Below are 19,981 nucleotides of genomic sequence, written 5' to 3' on the forward strand. Positions count from 1 at the left end.
AGAGTGAAATCCTGCACAGCACAGTGGTGTTGGCATATACAAAATAGGTTCTTCTGTAATTCAGCATAACAATTAATCTCCCTTGATGCTGATCAAAAACAAGCTTGTATAAGATCAGATGACCAACAGAGCCCCTTTGTCTGATGGACACATCAATTCATTATTCACCGTCACCCTGCACCTGTTCACTATTAATTACAGCTATGATAAAGAAAGCGTTAAAGGGGTTCCCTCTAAGAGTTAAATTTGACTGAAAATGAAGAACATACAAACCCCAGCAACCTACATATCATCATCTATTAAAAATATAGATTCAGTAATTTGTGGGCACTTAAACGTACCAATTCTTATCAGTTTTGCATACAAGGATGACTTAAATGTTATGTCTGTTATTTCTATAGCTTTCCCTGGATAACATTTACAAAGGATGGTCTTGATCTTCCAAAAATGTAGAATAATTATTTTGGTATCTTATTAAACAAAAGTATTTTAACCACCAGATGTGACAAAATAAAATAAAAAGTTTCGGGTCAATAAGACTTGTCAATTAAAGATTAAATAAATGTACAGTATACAGTAAACTATGAAGCTCCCTCTAGTGGTGACTGCAATCAACTACAATTTTGTTATTTTTTTTCTATGAAGGGTACTTAGAGTTGTGTATTATGCTATTCAAAGGCCAAGATTACATTTATGTCTAGATTCTATGCATTATCCCTTTAAAAGCTAAACATTTTACATTATATAATAGTCATTTTTCCACTTTGCCCTGTTTTATTTTTCATTTGGCTCTTCAGACTCTCATCTCAATCTGGTTACCTCCCCAAAGGTCTCCAATAATATAGAAATGTGTTTTCAGTTTGAAAGCTTCTTAACACAAGACCAGGTTTGGAAACATTGCTTGCAGGTGCAGCCTATGGATTTGCACATAAATGATGACACATCTGTAAGAGTACGGTGACAGTCTCCATTGTGAGCTTGCCTAAAAGACATCATCTTGATGATTTAAAGGTGCACGCAGCTGGAATAATTCCTGACATAACAAATGAGCCGCCAAAAAACAGGGAATAGTACAGGGAGTATTACACACTCACTGTTCCCTGCTCACTCCATTTCTCCAGTGATTCATGTGCTTCTTTCTAACGGAGAATGTGATGAAATATTTCAAAATTCTGCCCATTTTAGTGCTTCATCTTCCATTTTCTGCAAGAATTAATCACAGCTTAGTCAAACTTGATCTATTATAATTAGACTTTTTCATATGGCTTTATACAATTAAGATTGTTTTGGCTGAGAATAAGAGTTTCTATTACGACTCACATCACTCATCCCCCAAAATAGCTTGCCTGATTTGATTTTAGAAGTCTCATTAATCCGATGTGGATTGGACACACTATTGTGATAAAATGGGTTCCTACCCTACGCTTTTTAAAAGATGACTGTACTTGATTTTTATGACAGAGAACTCTTCATTCTACATTAACTCATCTCATGGTATTGTATATATATTCTTCTTCATTCACAAAGTATTCTTTTGATGGTGTTAGCAGACAATAGTTGGGGGAGCTCAGACAACAGCACTGAACTGATAGGTCATACAACTTACATCAGGCTGAAGATAAACCCTGACTGCTTGTGCTGTATATGAGCAACTGAAAGGGGCATAAAGAAAATTTGTGTGGCAGCCCCAAGCTTAAATTTTGCCCCAGGGCTGGGAGTCTTTGGTTATTCCCCTGCACCCTACTAAACCAAGATCATCTACTGCTACTCCCACAGCACTTTTTACTGTACCCCTGGGTGCCTACAGGCACCCCGTACAGTTATCTGCCATCATGCTATATATCAGTGGTGGCGAACCTATGGCACGGGTGCCTTTTCTGTGTGCACTCAGGCCATCACCCCAGGACAGAGTTCACCAAACAGGACCAAACCCATCAAATCTTCCTGCTGCCCCAGGCAACTTGGAGAGGAGCTATAATGAAAGTCTGAATTTGCCCTTCTTCTTTCAACTGTATTGGTGGCCTCTGGCGGCCGATACAATTGAAAGAAGTGGAAGAACAGGTAGCAGTAAGTTACTGCTTAAAATGCCACGTTGGCACTTAACTGTAAATAAGTGGATTTTGGTCTTAGTTCGGGCACTCTGTCTCTAAAAGGTTTGCCATCATGCTATATATGTTGTCAGTATGCACAGTTGACCGCCCACTGGAGCTAATCCACGTCTGTGCATGTGAGATTGACTTGCTTGTGTTGCATTATTCAGCCAAGTGGACTCCACTCCACTGCTCCTGCATAGTTGCAGCAGACAAATTCAACAATTGCTTACATCCAACCTTTGGGGCTCAGAGATTCTACACCCACATTAATTTCTTATATGTTTCCTGCTCTACCACAAACCAATCAGACAATAAGTGAAGCTTTTAAAACAAAATTAAAATTAAGCAATCTATGTATTAAAATCCCCCACAAACATTACCATCGGAAAAGCTGGTACAAGTAAAACTATAATTACACATAATTATATTTTTATTGGACAATTTAACACTGATGTGCCCATTTTGCTGCTTTATGAATTTGATCACCATATTTAAATGGGGAAAATATTAATAACAAAGTACAGTGTTGGTCTTTGTCCAATAAAGATTTAATGGCTGATTTAGAATCACAGTTGCTGGTTGCATTTTTCAAGTGATAATGTGAAATAGTATTAATAAGCCTTAGCATTAGTGACCATTACCACTCAGAAATTATGCTTAGGCCTATTTGCGTATTCTACTGCCTCCATAATGCAATCAGGTGGAAAATATAATTCAGATTATGACAGCAATGGACAATTTAAAGAACATTTCCTCTAAAGTATATATATATATATATATATATATATATATATATATATATATATATTGGAGTCTTCTCTTTCTGTCATATTCTTCTATTCTTTCATTTACATAATAGTTGATGCTGGGAAATCTGAGGTTCAATGAATATGCCTGCCATGTTAGCAATGATAATGAAAGGGTGCAACAATGCAGATTTTGACTCTCTGAGGTTGGCCATTAGTCTTTATCTCCTACATAAGTAAGGGCCTAAAGTGACTGCAAAGTAGAAATTTAAAAACGTACCAAATAATGCTATTACAGCACAATTTTGACAGAATTACGTAGAACACAGAAGTAAGAACTTGTGAGGAATCTGTGGGTCTCAAGTGGCTCTATCTGGGAGCAGAACTGTTCTAGTTGTTCGTGGCAACCAATCAGAGCATCATCTTTCATTTTATAATACCATGAGCAAACAGTTCACAGACACTTTGATAAATCTCCCCCATTTGTGTCAGAACTAAGAATGTTGGAGATTTTTCATGGAGAACAATGAAAGCCCTATTAGTCTTTTGGTAAAAAGTACATGAAAATAAATAGGGTACCCATATAATAATAATCTTAATTTATATAGCACTATCAAATTCCGCAGTGCTTTACAAATCAATAAAACAACGTCTTTCGACAACTGCTTGGGTTACTTCTGCTAGTAGTGTTGATTTGTACCGTGTTAGCCATGGAGAGCAGAAGAAGAGTGAATAAATCAGGCGATACCTTTTTGAGGCTAACTGAGTATATTTGATGGTGAGCTTTCGAGAATACTAGTTCTCTTCGTCAGACATGATGTTATGCATGAAACAGAAAATTCACAGCATTTTATACACACTAAACAGTGATCATCAAGGACATTAAAAAAACTCTAAAACAACAGATTGATAAATACAGGGACATCTTATTTACAACAGGATGGCAATAAAAACATTAAAAACCTATGAGGCGAGACAAATGAGCCCTGGCTCTTATCTGCTTGTGGCCTCCAGGTCAGAGGTAGGAGGTCATGAAGCTGGCATGAATGTTAAGACCACTTTGCAAGGTGTTGAATCTCCTCATTAATTTATACTCCCATTCTTTCCTTTCCCTCTGTGTGTTAAAATGTCCCATTAAAATAGTAATCTGCAAATCCTCCATAGTGTGGTCCTCTCTGGAGAAATGGATCTCCCAGTGGCTGCACATTTCTCCACAGATGACCACACTATGGAGGATTTGCAGATTACTATTTTAATGCGACATTTTACGACACAGAGGGAAAGGAAAGAATGGGAGTATAAATTAATGAGGAGATTCAACACCTTGCAAAGTGGTCTTAACATTTATGCCAGCTTCATGACCTCCTACCTCTGACCTGGAGGCCACAAGCAGATAAGAGCCAGGGCTCATGTATCTTGCCTTGTAGGTTTTTAATGTTTTTATTGCCATCCTGTTGTAAATAAGATGTCCCTGTTTTTATCAATCTGTTGTTTTAGAGGAGTTTTTAATATCCTTGATGATCACTGTTTAGGGTGTATAAAATGCTGTGAATTTTCTGTTTCATGCATAACATCATGTCTGACGAAGAAAACTAGTATTCTCAAAAGCTCACCATCAAATATACTCAGTTAGCCTCAAAAAGGTATTGCCTGATTTCTTCACTCTTCTTCTGGGTTACTTCTGGAGATGGCAATAGTTGAATTGACAATGAGAAAAGTGCATAGAGACCATGGCTGACATTTTCGGGAACTATGAGTAAAGCACCAAAAACTGTCTGGATGCTTATAGATGATGTTGTAGGAGAAGCTTGGCTTTGTTAAGAAAGACTTACATCCATTCTTAAGAAACCCATGTATATTAGATGATCATTTTTATGCCATAAGTGTCTGCAAATGCCTTGCTCCAGTCCATATATATGCACTTGTAAATGAACCGATCATGCAAGTATATAAAAGAGACAACCATCAGATACCCAATGTGAAAGCCATCTAAGTATGGAGGTCAATGAAAATCAAACATTCAGGTACAGGGGTGGGAATTTATTACGACTGACGTTTTAAATAACAGTCTTAAACTCCCTCCCCCACTATCTACTTGGATCTCAAGCCTCATAGTGGGTACAGGTGCAATATCCACCTGGTCAGACTTGGTCTAATCAGACCTGGTCTGACCTGCCAGAGTTTTTGCTATAGTCACCGCCGATTTTCCACTCCCTGCCTCGACATGTTGAAAGTGTTGTGCGGCTGGAAAATCCCCAGAACTGGTGGAGATGGGGATATTTTAATGTGCTGATAAAAAATTATAAAGAATTCATTATGTTTTATGAAAATTTCAATTAAGTCAGACAAGGGCAATTCATGATTGTATCCTCAACTTACTCATCTAAAAGAGTAACTCTTAATTGAAACATTTTTTGTCACTGAATACTTCAGGTGAATTTAACATTTTTTAGCTCCTCTAAATAGTCCTTATCCTACAAGCTAAACTGCTCAAGGTAACTCTCAAATCCGTCTTAAGTGAGGAGGAGAGGAGTGAGGAGCATACAGATTTTCACAAATCAATAGCTCTTGGGATGGAAAGCAACTATAAGCCTATAATCTGGATTACCTACGTGCAGCAGTTTCTTTGCTATCCTCCTCAGTTTAGCCTGGCTCTGTTCTAGCTGTGTCTCCTGGCTGTGCTGATTTCTCTTATGATTCAGTCTAGTTGTTTACAGACATGAACTCACAGAATGGATGGGCTGCTCCTGCCTGCCCAAACAAGAGGAATGAAGGGGAGGTCATGTGACAGTGCTCTATGTGTGTAGCTGAGAGGTGTAGCAACGCTGAGTGTGTTCATTGCTGTGGATGCAGAAGTCTCAAACACAGAATAGTGAGGAACAAGATCTTATCCCTCCAGTATCAGTCACTACATCGCAGTCTGTAATTCTGCAGAACTTTCACTGTCTTTGTACCTAATGCTGTATCATAGACTCCTCTGCAACCCTCCCCCGTCTTCTGCTGTCAGAAGAGTTTCTGCACTGCAAGGAGTTGTTAACTCACAGTGTTTTATATAACACATAACACAGGATATACACTTCATATAACTATTTCACTGCTGGTCTCTACTACTTATTACATCCCACATGTTCCTCCATGTGAGGAAATCCACAAGGGTAGTCACTTTATACATCCTTTTTGTACACTGTGCAGTGAATTTTACTGAATTTACTGTTAAATTACTAAATGAGAGAACACAAAATATTATGGGAAGTGAGGGCAACCTAAATTTCATTTAGCTTCAAGGCAGTTACAGGAAGAGGTTAGACTCCATCCACTTCACTGTTGTGAGAAAAAATTTTGACAAGTAGATGCAGAAAAGAAAATGCCATAACTCTGTGAAGAAAAGAGTGAGGGACACAAATTGGGCATTGTTCAGTTTGCTTTTATAGGGGAAATTACATATGACATCGGAGTTATGCTTTAAACTTGCTGGAATATTATTATTAAACTGCAACAAATCTACCAACAACAATCACTATCACTGATGAAGCATCTCCTTTTAACTGTGTCTCTCATACTTGGAGGCTCCTCGTCTCTCTATAGATCTCTTTAAATGCAGTCTGTGTTCACTGAAGACAGATTTTAGCACTGAAAAGGGCAGTTTAGCATCAAAGGGAATACTAATAAAAGGGGACAGAGGTGTTTTCCTCTGATAACATATATTATAAAGTTTTTTTTATTTTCATGTAAACTAATCATTTCCTTAAAAAAACCTTTGAAACAACAGTAGCTCTTTAAGATAAATTTTTCTTTACATTTCATGCAGGTTGACGTGTAAAATCACATCTGCAGAGTGAACTAAACGTCACTGGGCCGTTACCTAGCTCTAAGCAGGCTAGCTCCACTGAGCCCGCTGTCAGTTTCTCCTGCCAAATTAAGAAATATATTGGCAAGTTTGAGAAGTCGTGATGACATCTGTAAAGATTATCATCCTTCACACTGAGTTCCCAGCAGAAGAGGTCACAATTGTTTCGAAATGGAGGGCAGTCCTCTCTTCCTTCTTGATAGAATATGTATGTTTCCACTTGATGGTCACAGCTTGGAAGGAAGCAGACATCTCACTCTCAGAATTAATCATGAATAGGAAAGTTGTTGAAAGCTCCACAAAGGTGTCCAGCATGGTCCCTTAGATGCTATATCTTATCAATCTCTTTATTACACTTGCAGAAACTTAACAGTGGAAATCCCTTTATCAAGGCTTCAGGGGAATGAATTGAATGATGTAGACATTTTTAAAGTCTAGCTCTACTGCAGTAATTGCAAAGATATGGGTTATATATAAAATGTACTGGAATCATTTAGTGAATCTACTGGGTTACAAGAGACTGGATCCCTTTTTAACACTGTAAGATTACACTGGTTGTATCATTTAGAAGTAACTCCATAGAAGAGACAACACAGAACTTTGAATACCCTTAGGTGAACAATGGGAATCTTAAGCAAGTCATACTTGTCAAGACATTGAAACTAACAAAGGAGCAAAAATTGCAATTTACAGCTGATACTTTTTCTAAGGAGGTAGGTATTGTTCACCTGTAGTGCCCTGGAGCAAAGGATGCATTGAACTTTGACATTTTTGGATATTTAAATATATTTCCCCTATATGAAGTCAACACTTCTTATATTTTCACATTAACCCCTTCATGATGAAGGGTCATTGGTATCACTGAAAATACGGGAACATTTTAAATATAACTTTAATAGAACTTTAGGGACAATAGCAGCTAACACTGCCTACATATCTTAAACATGCAAAAACGTGCAAAAAAACTATGTCCCGGTTATTCAATAAGGTTCTGATAGGTTCCTTTAAATGGCAATATCTCTGGAAGCGCTTTACATATAACAGTTTTACTGTGTTCTTTTCATGACATGTGAGACTTTAACGTGATAGAATAATTTTATTACTTTTTACAAATTTTTTACAGAATTATCAGACAAATAACTACAAATGTGATTTTTTTCCCCATTAAAAATGTTTTAATAGGTGTAAAAACTGTATAAACCTTTACCTACATATGTTATATATATGTACAGTGTAAACACATCACCATTTTTTATGTTCAGTGGCAGAGGATCCATGTACTTTGCAAGGTGTCTTCTTCATTTCCTTACACTTTCTGCCTGCAGCTGACAGGCTGGAGGGGGGCTCACTTCAAATGGACATATGTCCTGAACCCTGGCACCTAGAAACATTAGAGGAGAATCTCCGATTTACCACAATACAGGCAGTCCCCGGGTTACGTACAAGATAGGGTCCAGAGGTTTGTTCTTAAGTTGAATTTGTATGTAAGTAAAAACTGTATATTTAATAATTGTAGATCCAGACAAAAAAAATTTTGGCGCCAGTGATAATTGGAGTTTAAACAATTTTTGCTGTAATGGGACCAAGGATTATCAATAAAGCTTCATTACAGTAACCTTACAGATGATTATTGCAATCTGGGACTAAAGTAAAGCATCCAGAAAGCTTCACCAAAGGTCATAGGGGTCTGTCTGTAACTATGGGTTGTCTGTAAGTGGGGTGTCCTTAAGTAGGGGACCGCCTGTATCAGGACTGTGTTTCTAGGTGAGACGTGGAGATACTATTCCTAAAGTTACATTTTTGAATTCAGATCTGTGTTTAAAAATCACATCATTTACGGATTAGAGATGAGCGAACATGCTCGTCCGAGCTTGATGCTCGTTCGAGCATTAGCGTACTCGAAACTGCTCGTTGCTCGGACGAATACTTCGCCCGCTCGAGAAAATGGCAGCTCCCGCCGTTTTGCTTTTTGGCGGCCAGAAACAGAGCCAATCACAAGCCAGGAGACTCTGCACTCCACCCAGCATGACGTGGTACCCTTACACGTCGATAGCAGTGGTTGGCTGGCCAGATCAGGTGACCCTGGGATAGACTAGCCGCTGCCCGCGCTGCTCGGATCATTCTGTGTCTGGATGCCGCTAGGGAGAGAGCTGCTGCTGGTCAGGGAAAGCGTTAGGGTGTTCTATTAGCTTACTGTTAGGCAGGAGTGATTCTCCAAGAACCCAACAGCCCTTCTTAGGGCTACAATAACGTTCTACTTTTTTTTTTTTTATTTGCATCTAGTACCATTTTGTGAGGAATTAGCAGGGGGACTTGCTACCGTTGTGTTTAGCTCTTAGTGGCACACATATCCACCTCAAACACCAAAGTGGGAAAATTTAGTAGGGGTTGGATTTCAATTAGGCACAGTCTGCCATTTTTCCTTTTTTATTTTACGTTTATTTTGTTTAATAACTCAGCGTCATCTCATCTGGCATAGTAATGTGCTTTCATACTTGGCTAGAAAATAGCCATAGGAGAATCCAAACGGCTTACGCCTACAGTAGCGTTATATATTTGATTTCTGGTTGATCTGCTGGTGGCTGTACTTGCTGCAGTGCATCTACTAGCCAATTGTGAGCAATTTGTAGTGAGACTTGCGACCGCTGTGTTTTGCGCTTAGTGACGCATATATCCATTGCAAAGACCGAAGTGGGAAAATTTAGTAGGGGTTGGATTTCAATTAGGCACAGTCTGCCATTTGTCCTTTTTTATTTTACGTTTATTTTGTTTAATAACTCAGCGTCATCTCATCTGGCATAGTAGTGTGCTTTCATACTTGGCTAGAAAATAGCCATAGGAGAATCCAAACGGCTTACACCTACAGTAGCGTTATATATTTGATTTCTGGTTGATCTGCTGGTGGCTGTACTTGCTGCAGTGCATCTACTAGCCAATTGTGAGCAATTTGTAGTGAGACTTGCGACCGCTGTGTTTTGCGCTTAGTGACGCACATATCCATTGCAAAGACCGAAGTGGGAAAATTTAGTAGGGGTTGGATTTCAATTAGGCACAGTCTGCCATTTGTCCTTTTTTATTTTACGTTTATTTTGTTTAATAACTCAGCGTCATCTCATCTGGCATAGTAGTGTGCTTTCATACTTGGCTAGAAAATAGCCAAAGGAGAATCCAAACGGCTTACGCCTACAGTAGCGTTATATATTTGATTTCTGGTTGATCTGCTGGTGGCTGTACTTGCTGCAGTGCATCTACTAGCCAATTGTGAGCAATTTGTAGTGAGACTTGCGACCGCTGTGTTTTGCGCTTAGTGACGCACATATCCATTGCAAAGACCGAAGTGGGAAAATTTAGTAGGGGTTGGATTTCAATTAGGCACAGTCTGCCATTTGTCCTTTTTTATTTTACGTTTATTTTGTTTAATAACTCAGCGTCATCTCATCTGGCATAGTAGTGTGCTTTCATACTTGGCTAGAAAATAGCCAAAGGAGAATCCAAACGGCTTACGCCTACAGTAGCGTTATATATTTGATTTCTGGTTGATCTGCTGGTGGCTGTACTTGCTGCAGTGCATCTACTAGCCAATTGTGAGCAATTTGTAGTGAGACTTGCGACCGCTGTGTTTTGCGCTTAGTGACGCACATATCCATTGCAAAGACCGAAGTGGGAAAATTTAGTAGGGGTTGGATTTCAATTAGGCACAGTCTGCCATTTGTCCTTTTTTATTTTACGTTTATTTTGTTTAATAACTCAGCGTCATCTCATCTGGCATAGTAGTGTGCTTTCATACTTGGCTAGAAAATAGCCAAAGGAGAATCCAAACGGCTTACGCCTACAGTAGCGTTATATATTTGATTTCTGGTTGATCTGCTGGTGGCTGTACTTGCTGCAGTGCATCTACTAGCCAATTGTGAGCAATTTGTTGTGAGACTTGCGACCGCTGTGTTTTGCGCTTAGTGACGCACATATCCATTGCAAAGACCGAAGTGGGAAAATTTAGTAGGGGTTGGATTTCAATTAGGCACAGTCTGCCATTTGTCCTTTTTTATTTTACGTTTATTTTGTTTAATAACTCAGTGTCATCTCATCTGGCATAGTAGTGTGCTTTCATACTTGGCTAGAAAATAGCCATAGCAATAGGATAGCATTGTTTGGTTTTAAAAACTCAAAAACACAAAAAAAAAAAAAAAACACAAAAAAAAGTTAAAAAAAAATTAAAGCTATAACTCTCATTTTAAAAATGTTTAACCCGAGGGCTAGGGGTGGAGGACGAGGGCGGGGACGTGGGCGTCCAACTACTGCAGGGGTCAGAGGCCGTGGTGAGACACCACCTGCTTATGAGGGAGCAGGGGAACGCCGCAGAGCTACACTCCCTAGGTTCATGTCTGAAGTTACTGGGACTCGTGGTAGAGCACTGTTGAGGCCAGAACAGTGCGAACAGGTGATGTCGTGGATTGCTGACAATGCTTCGAGCAATTTGTCCACCAGTCAGTCTTCCACGCAGTCCACCCATGTCACCGAAATCGCCACTCCTCCAGCTCCTGCACCTCAGCCTCCTCCCCCCCAGTCTGCCCCCTCCCAGGAAAATTTGGCATTTGAACCGGCATACTCTGAGGAACTGTTTTCTGGACCCTTCCCACAGTCACAAACCACTTGTCCGGTTGCTGCTGAGCAATTTTCCGATGCCCAGGTTTTCCACCAGTCACAGTCTGTGGGTGATGATGACCTTCTTGACGTAGTGGAAGTGTGTAAAGAGGTGTCCGACGATGAGGAGACACGGTTGTCAGACAGTGGGGAAGTTGTTGTCAGGGCAGGAAGTCCGAGGGGGGAGCAGACTGAGGGATCGGAGGATGATGAGGTGACAGACCCAAGCTGGGTTGAGAGGCCGGGTGAACACAGTGCTTCTGAGACGGAGGAGAGTCCTCGACCAGAACAGGTTGGAAGAGGCAGTGGTGGGGCCAGACGGAGAGGCAGGGCCAGAGCTGGTGCATCAGCGCCAAATGTGTCAACTAGTGAAGCTCCCGTGGTGAGGGCTCTTGCGGCGAGGGCTAGATCTTCAGAAGTCTGGAGGTTCTTTAAGGAAACACCGGATGACCGACGGACTGTGGTGTGCAACATTTGCCAAACCAGGCTCAGCAGGGGTTCCACCACTACTAGCTTAACTACCACCAGTATGCGCAGGCATATGAATGCTAAACACCCCACTCAGTGGCAACAAGCCCGTTCACCTCCGGCCGTGCACACCACTGCTCCTTCCCCTGTGTCAGCTGATAGTCAGCCCCCTGCCCAGGACCCTGCCACAAAAACCCCATCGTCGCCTCCACGATCCTCCACAGCATCCACCAGCGTTCAGCTCTCCATACCCCAGACGCTGGAGCGGAAACGCAAATATAGTGCAACCCACCCGCACGCCCAAGCCCTTAATGTGCACATCTCCAGATTGCTTAGCCTGGAGATGCTGCCCTATAGGCTAGTAGAGACCGAGGCCTTTCGCAACCTCATGGCGACGGCCGCCCCTCGGTATTCGGTCCCCAGCCGCCACTACTTTTCCCGATGTGCCGTCCCAGCCCTGCACCAGCATGTGTCAGACAACATCACCCGTGCCCTGACCCACGCCGTTTCTGACAAGGTCCACCTGACCACGGACACGTGGACGAGTGCTGCCGGGCAGGGCCACTATATATCGCTGACGGCACATTGGGTTAACTTGGTGGAGGCTGGGACCGAGTCTGACCCTGGAACTGGTCATATACTGCCGACGCCGAGGATTGCGGGGCCTACCTCGGTCCAGGTGTTTCAGGCCTACTATGCCTCCTCCTCCTCCCACCCCTCCTCCACCTCCTCCTCCGAACTACCATCCGTGGGCACGGCGCCATCAGTCGGTAGCTCTAGGCACAGCAGCAGTGCCGTCGCTAAGCGACAGCAGGCGGTGCTCAAACTGCTGAGCCTAGGCGACAAAAGGCACACCGCCCAAGAGCTATTACAGGGCATCACGGCGCAGACTGATCTGTGGCTGGCACCGCTGAACCTGAAGCCAGGCATGGTTGTGTGTGACAACGGCCGTAACCTGGTGGCGGCTCTGCAACTCGGCAGACTGACACATGTGCCATGCCTGGCCCATGTGTTAAATCTGATAGTTCAGCGTTTCCTCAAGACATACCCCAATCTGTCAGATTTGCTCACGAAGGTGCGCCGCATCTGTGCGCATTTCAGGAAGTCCAGCACAGATGCTGCCACTCTCAGGGCAGCGCAGCGCCGCCTCCAACTGCCCGCTCACCGACTGTTGTGCGACGTGCCCACGAGGTGGAATTCAACACTGACCATGTTATCCAGAGTTTACCAGCAGCGCAGAGCGATTGTAGACTGCCAGATGTCAACTTCCACCAGAAGTGGTAGTCAGGTCAGTCAGCTTCCTCAAGTCTACAATGAGGAGTGGACGTGGATGTCTGATATCTGTCAGGTGCTGAGTAACTTTGAGGAGTCAACACAGATCGTCAGTGGCGATGCCGCCATCATCAGCCTCACCATCCCGCTGCTTGGCCTGTTGAAAAACTCTCTGATCAGCATGAAGTCGGAAGCTTTGCGCTCGTCACAAGAGACGGGGGAAGAAGATTCCCTTGTTGATAGCCAAAGCACCCTCAGGTCTGTTTCTCAGCGCATATCGGAGGAGGTGGAGGAGGATGAGGAGGAAGAGGAGGAGAATGTTGGCGAGACACAAGAGGGGACCATTGTTGAGTCCTTCACTGTTCAGCGTGTATGGGCAGAAGAAGAGGAGTTGGAGGAGTTGGAGGAGGAGGAAATGGACAGTCAGGCCAGTGAGGGGAGTGAATTCTTACGCGTTGGTACTCTGGCGCATATGGCAGATTTCATGCTAGGCTGCCTATCCCGTGACCCTCGCGTTCAAAGAATTTATTCCAGCACCGATTACTGGGTGTTCACTCTCCTGGACCAACCGTACAAGCAAAATCTTTCCACTCTCATCCCTGCAGAGGAAAGGAGTGTGAGAATGCATGAATACCAGCAGGCCCTGGTGCACAAGCTGAAACAGTATTTCCCTTCTGACAGCGCTAGCGGCAGAGTGCGTAGTTCTGCGGGACAAGTAGCGAGGGAGAGTAGGCGAGCAGGCAGCTTGTCCAGCACTGGCAAGGGTACGCTTTACAAGGCTTTTGCCAGCTTTATGTCACCCCAGCAAGACACTGTCACCTGTCCCCAGTCTCGGCAGAGTAGGGCTGATCTTTACAGAAAGATGGTGAGGGAGTACGTAGCTGACCATACCATCGTCCTAAATGATCACACAGCTCCCTACAACTACTGGGTTTCAAAGCTGGACATGTGGCACGAACTGGCGCTGTACGCCTTGGAGGTTCTTGCCTGCCCTGCCGCTAGCGTCTTGTCCGAGCGGGTTTTCAGTGCAGCTGGTGGCATCATCACAGATAAGCGTACACGCCTGTCGACTGACAGCGCTGACAGGCTGACGCTTATTAAAATGAATAAAGGCTGGATTTCTCAGAATTTCCAATCTCCACCAGGTGAAGGAAGCTCAACCTGAATAATTGATCCACTCCTCCTCCTCCTCATTTTCCTCCTTCTCCTCCTCTTTGTACAGTAAAGCAGAGGAAACTGGCTATTTTTTGACAGGGCCCACTGGCTCTTGCTATAGTACTTTATGCATTTAATTTTTCTGGAGGGCCACCTACCCGGTCCTCTGTTTGAAACAATTTTTGTGAGTGCCACATACAGGCACTCAATCTATTCCATTTTACTGGAGGGCCACCTACCTGCTCCTCTGGTTTGAAAAATTTTTGGGACTGCCACATACAGGCACTCAATCTATTCCATTTTTCTGGAGGGACACCTACCTGCTCCTCTGGTTTGAAAACTTTTTGGGACTGCCACATACAGGCACTCAATCTATTCCATTTTACTGGAGGGCCACCTACCTGCTCCTCTGGTTTGAAACATTTTTGGGACTGCCACATACAGGCACTCAATCTATTCCATTTTTCTGGAGGGACACCTACCTGCTCCTCTGGTTTGAAAACTTTTTGGGACTGCCACATACAGGCACTCAATCTATTCCATTTTTCTGGAGGGCCACCTACCTGCTCCTCTGGTTTGAAAACTTTTTGGGACTGCCACATACATGCACTCAATCTATTCCATTTTTCTGGAGGGACACCTACCTGCTCCTCTGCTTTGAAAACTTTTTGGGACTGCCACATACAGGCACTATCCAAATTAAATTGTCTCCAAGCAGCCTCCACACGTTGTCTCCATTGCTACCTCCAAAAGTCGTCCATATAGCTGCCTCCATACATCCTCCCCTTATCAAACGAGGTGTGTCAGGCAGAAATTTGGGTTGTTTTCATGGATTCCACATCAAAGTTGTTAACTTTGTCGCCACCCTGCTGTGTTATCCACAAAATATACTGGCAAACTTTTATGATTAACCGATATTATTTCAGCGCTTCTTGCGCAGCTGTTTACATTCCCCTCACCCGCCATATCCCAAACTTATAAGAACGCTACTACACTTGATCTTATACAAAAGGTTCTTAGAAGTGCTGTTTGGGGAGTAGCCTAGAGACAGGGGCTTGGATTGGCGAAAGCTCGTCTGGCTGCAGAGCGCCAGCTCCATCCCAAGATCCAACTAACATAGTTTTAACTGCAGCACCTTTAATCTACTACTAGTTCACTGCCTCCATAATAATAATAATAATAATCTTTATTTATATAGCGTCATCATATTCTGTAGCGCTTTACAAATCATAGGAAACAAATACAAATGTAATGTAACAGAGCACAACATTTGTATGGAACAACAGGAGTGAGGTCCCTGCTCGCCAGAGCTTACGGTTTATGAAGATGATGGGGTAACACGAGGTAAAAGAATATTTAATGGTCAAGCCATTCTTCTTAGGGAATAGAACAAAATATAATAAATGGAATTGCTGTCGCTTGAACCACTCAGCCGTCATCTTATATACCAGGTCCAGGGTGAATGGGACTGCAGAGAAGTCTGGTGCCTGTTGGTTGCTGGATAACAGATGGGAGGACGACACAGGACGGGTTAGTAGAAGAGTTAAAACTTCATGCAGTTAATGAGTGTTATAGGCTTGCCTAAAGAAATGGGTTTTAAGACCACGTTTGAAACTTTGGAGGTTAGGTATTAGTCTGATAGTCCGGGGCAGAGCATTCCATAGAATTGGTGCAGCTCTAGAGAAGTCTTGGAGACGCGAGTGGGAGGTCCGCACTAGGGTAGAGGTTAATCTAAGATCACTGGCGGATCTAAGAGCACGGGTTGGGCGATAGACTGAGATAAGAGAGGAGAGGTAGGGGGGTGCAGCATTATACAGAGCTTTATGGATGAGGGTTATTATTATTTTAAACTGTATTCGAAAGGAGACTGGCAGCCAGTGCAGCGACTGGCATGAACTGTAAGCATACATGGTCCCCTTATCAAACGAGCTGTGTCAGGCAGAATTTTGGGTTGTTTTCATGGCTTCCACAACAAACTTGTTAACTTTGTCGCCACCCTGCTGTGTAATCCACAAAAAATACTGGCAAACTTTTATCATTTACCGATATTATTTCAGCGCTTCTTGCGCAGCTGTTTACATTCCCCTCACCCGCCATATCCTAAACTTATAAGAACGCTACTACACTTGATCTTATACAAAAGGTTCTTAGAAGTGCTGTTTGGGGAGTAGCCTATAGACAGGGGCTTGGATTGGCGAAAGCTCGCCTGGCAGCGGAGCGCCAGCTCCATGCCAAGATCCAACTAACATAGTTTTAACTGCAGCACCTTTAATCTACTACTAGTTCACTGCCTCCATACATGGTCCCCTTATCAAACGAGCTGTGTCAGGCAGAATTTTGGGTTGTTTTCATGGCTTCCATGTTAACTTTGTCGCCACCCTGCTGTGTAATCCACAAAATATACTAGCAAACTTTTATCATGTACCGATATTATTTGAGCGCTTCTTGCTCACCTCCTTTGGTTCCTCTCTGCCACCCATTGGTTTGAAGCCTGAGTCCATTTAGGGTATGTCGCCATGACACTCTCTAGCCTGCTGCCGCTGCCTCTGCATGCCGTCCCCTATAGTGTCAGGGTCAATTATTGGATGTTTTAGATGCTATCTAGCTTCATTCTGTCACTCTGTCATGGCCATGCTGTTGCCCATAATTTTGGCATAATGTTGCGATTATACAGCCTCAGAGGCATCCATGCATGCTGCCCCTGCTGTTTCCTGTCCATTTCCGTGGTGTTTCCATCCTTTTCTGAGGTTCCCAGGTGTTTGGCCAAGCTTCCCTGTGCAGAGCCTTGGTCCCCTTGAAAAATGCTCGAGTCTCCCATTGACTTCAATGGGATTCGTTATTCGAGACGAGCACTCGAGCATCGGGAAAAGTTCGTCTCGAATAACGAGTACCCGAGCATTTTAGTGTTCGCTCATCTCTAATACTGATATTTTAACAATGTTTAACTCAGGTTCACTTAGAAACATACAACACCTAAAAGAAAAAAGGAAACAATGACACTACGTTCAATGTATGCAACATTTACATAGATGTACAGACATATTGGGGCACATTTACTAAGGGCCGTGCACCAGTTTGCACAGGTATTTGTGTTGCGTGCGACCCTTTTGTGACGTGTCTGCACTTCACGCAAAAACAAATTTCTGCACTGAAGGAGGCGTTCTGGTGCTCAGTTGGACCGTGTCCGACAGAAATGTGTTGCACACCCTATGTTAAAGGTGCACCAAAAAAAATTGGGGAAGTGCAGGGGGCTCCATATTCAAGCAGAACGTGCACCAGAAATTTTGAATCTGGCGCACCCTGCACACTACACAGGCAAACTGCACATAATGCAGTTGGCACTGTTCTTAGTAAATGTGCCCCATTGTCATTATTTCAGTTTTCAAAATGCATAGATAAAAGGAAATAGTATTTGGGCTTATATTATGTGCAGGGATGGAGAAATATTTGTGGCCACATCATTTACATGAAAAGAAAAGGTTATTATACTATTTGTGCCTCACTTATTCACAGATAAATATAGAGAGGCAGTTATTTAACGCTCTCTGTTTACAGAAATGTACATGATGACTAAGTCAATGGGAGAAATGAAACTGAAAACTATGGACAGTATTGACTCCAGAACTTCTAACACTCCAGAACGAAAATGGCTGTCTATGTTTCCAGACAGTCACGGGTGCTCCTGAGAACCATTTACCGGGTCGCAGGTGCACCCATGCACCTCCAAGCCCCCTAGCATGGCTGCAGCAAAAGGACTTACCTGACTGCACTTCAGCAATGTCTTCCGCCTTCCGACACATGCGTCGCCACCTCCTAGGGCGCACACAGACCGGCTTCCTGCGACTTTAAGGGCCAGTGTGCGGCTAAATGGCACTGGTCCTCCTTTTTGTATTAATAGCCGGCCTCTTCCTGCAAACCCTGCCGGATTTTTGTATGCCTCTGAGAAAGCTGTTCCCTTCTGCCTGTGTGATTTCCGTTGTGACTTCCTGCTACGTTCCTGACCTTGATCCTTTGCCGCCCATCCTGACCTCCCACTATGTCCCCGATGCTGATCCCGTGCTGCCTTGGCCACCATTGCAAGCAAAGTTGCGACTGTGGAGCGACCTGGTAGTATCCCGCTGCAGCAGTCTAACCCGCTTTGTGGCCGGCTCTGGTAAAATCTGGGTGCCACTTAGACTCAGCTCCCAGGTTTCGGCTTACGTTGCTCTCAGTAGTACAGTGGGTCCACTACCTGTGATCCTGACACAAACTTCTTTCTTCAACTAAGTGCATAAAATTCTCCAATGTTTAGATAAGTAAACTTTATTTTTAATTTACATAGAGTAAAGTAGAATAGTCCTATATTAGCAGCAGCAAAAAACCTAAGTAGATATATGATTATAGTCAAATAATGTGATTGACTTGAGCTTATTTTCAGCGATGTTTCTAAATGCATAGACAGGAAGGTAGTACTATCTGGGCATATATTATGTGCAGGGATTAAAAGATATACGTGGCCACATCATCTATATGGAAAGACGAGATGACAGCCCTATCTGTGTTTCTATGTGACACAGAACCGGAGATATCTACTTTTAAAGTCCCAGTCAGGAATTGAAAATCAATTTTTTTACTGTAAATGTACATCTCCAGTTCTGTTACACTTACAAACACAATCCTGCCACTATATTAAAGGGGAGATTCAGGTAACCGTTCACTGCAGACTCTGACTCTCTGGACTTATTTTCCATTGGGGTGCACCATGCCTTATAACCACTTAGATTGATACCTGGGTGACCAACACATCATTCAGCAATCTATAGAAAGGTAGCTGTAAATGTTATTATTGGTCTCTTACTTCTCAATGAAAATAAATAAATAAATACATTAGCAAGGTTAAACCATAAACCCTTTGGGTCATCTCTTAAAGGCTCTAATCTGCAAAAGCTGCCACACACAAGTTTTGTAGAGGAGAGCATCCTTCAGTTCCCAGCGACAGCGAAGTCAGTTGTTTAGTGTGCAGGAGAAGTGATGTACGTAGTTTTCCCTGCTGAATTCCTCCCAATCAATACCCGTAGAAGAGAGAGCTTCATCTTAAAAAAATAAACAAGCACCTTACTCCTTATTATAGATTTTGTTGCCAGCGATCAATATGACATTGTGAAGAGTTACAGCATCTTTCTGCACCATCTATACAGGCATGCACTATTCAGGGTCGCTAAGCAAGTGTTCAGATCTGAACCTTACAATATTCCAACAAATATCAACAACATTTTCTATGAGCTACTATACTATCCCACACCACTAGTATATAGGGCTTTTCCTACTCAAAATCATATGTCAAAATAAGAACTTAAGGATATATTAATCTCTCAAAATCTGTACATTGAATACAAATATATAAACCAATCAGAGAAGATATTTCTTGACTTACCTCCGCCCATAGTAGAAAGACAGCCAATGCTATGCTATGTCATTTGGAGATACAGGAAAGACGCAATAAACAAGCAGGCAGTAATACCTTTGTCTATAGCATTTTTAGAAATACATTGGAGGGATGTAAATTATCATTAAGCAGGCATCTTGCGCCATTTATTTAGACTGCCTTATGAAATTTTTGTGAGTTGAATTAAACTGCGGGTGTGGAGCTGAACACGCCGGCCTGCCATATTTTCTATGGTCTCTGACACAAAACTTGTGAAGACTGTACCTAAAATCTGGTCTAAAAAGGTCTGACTTGTCAGATATACTAAAGCCCTCATTCTTATAGTATATATCTG

General features: G+C 42.7%; 1 long non-coding RNA gene across 1 annotated transcript in view; it reads right to left on the bottom strand.

Annotated features, from left to right (window-relative positions):
* Window positions 1–514: 514 nt before the first annotated feature.
* Window positions 515–19,981, bottom strand: part of LOC140070599 (uncharacterized) — a 75,372-nt gene continuing 55,905 nt past the window's right edge. The window contains exons 3-4 of the long non-coding RNA XR_011848955.1: window positions 1,095–1,203; window positions 515–982 (exon numbers count right to left, since the gene is read on the bottom strand). This is a non-coding gene — a long non-coding RNA (uncharacterized lncRNA). The remainder of the gene's footprint in view (window positions 983–1,094; window positions 1,204–19,981) is intronic.

This window comes from Engystomops pustulosus, chromosome 7, assembly GCF_040894005.1.
Source record: "Engystomops pustulosus chromosome 7, aEngPut4.maternal, whole genome shotgun sequence".
NCBI lineage: Eukaryota > Metazoa > Chordata > Amphibia > Anura > Leptodactylidae > Engystomops > Engystomops pustulosus.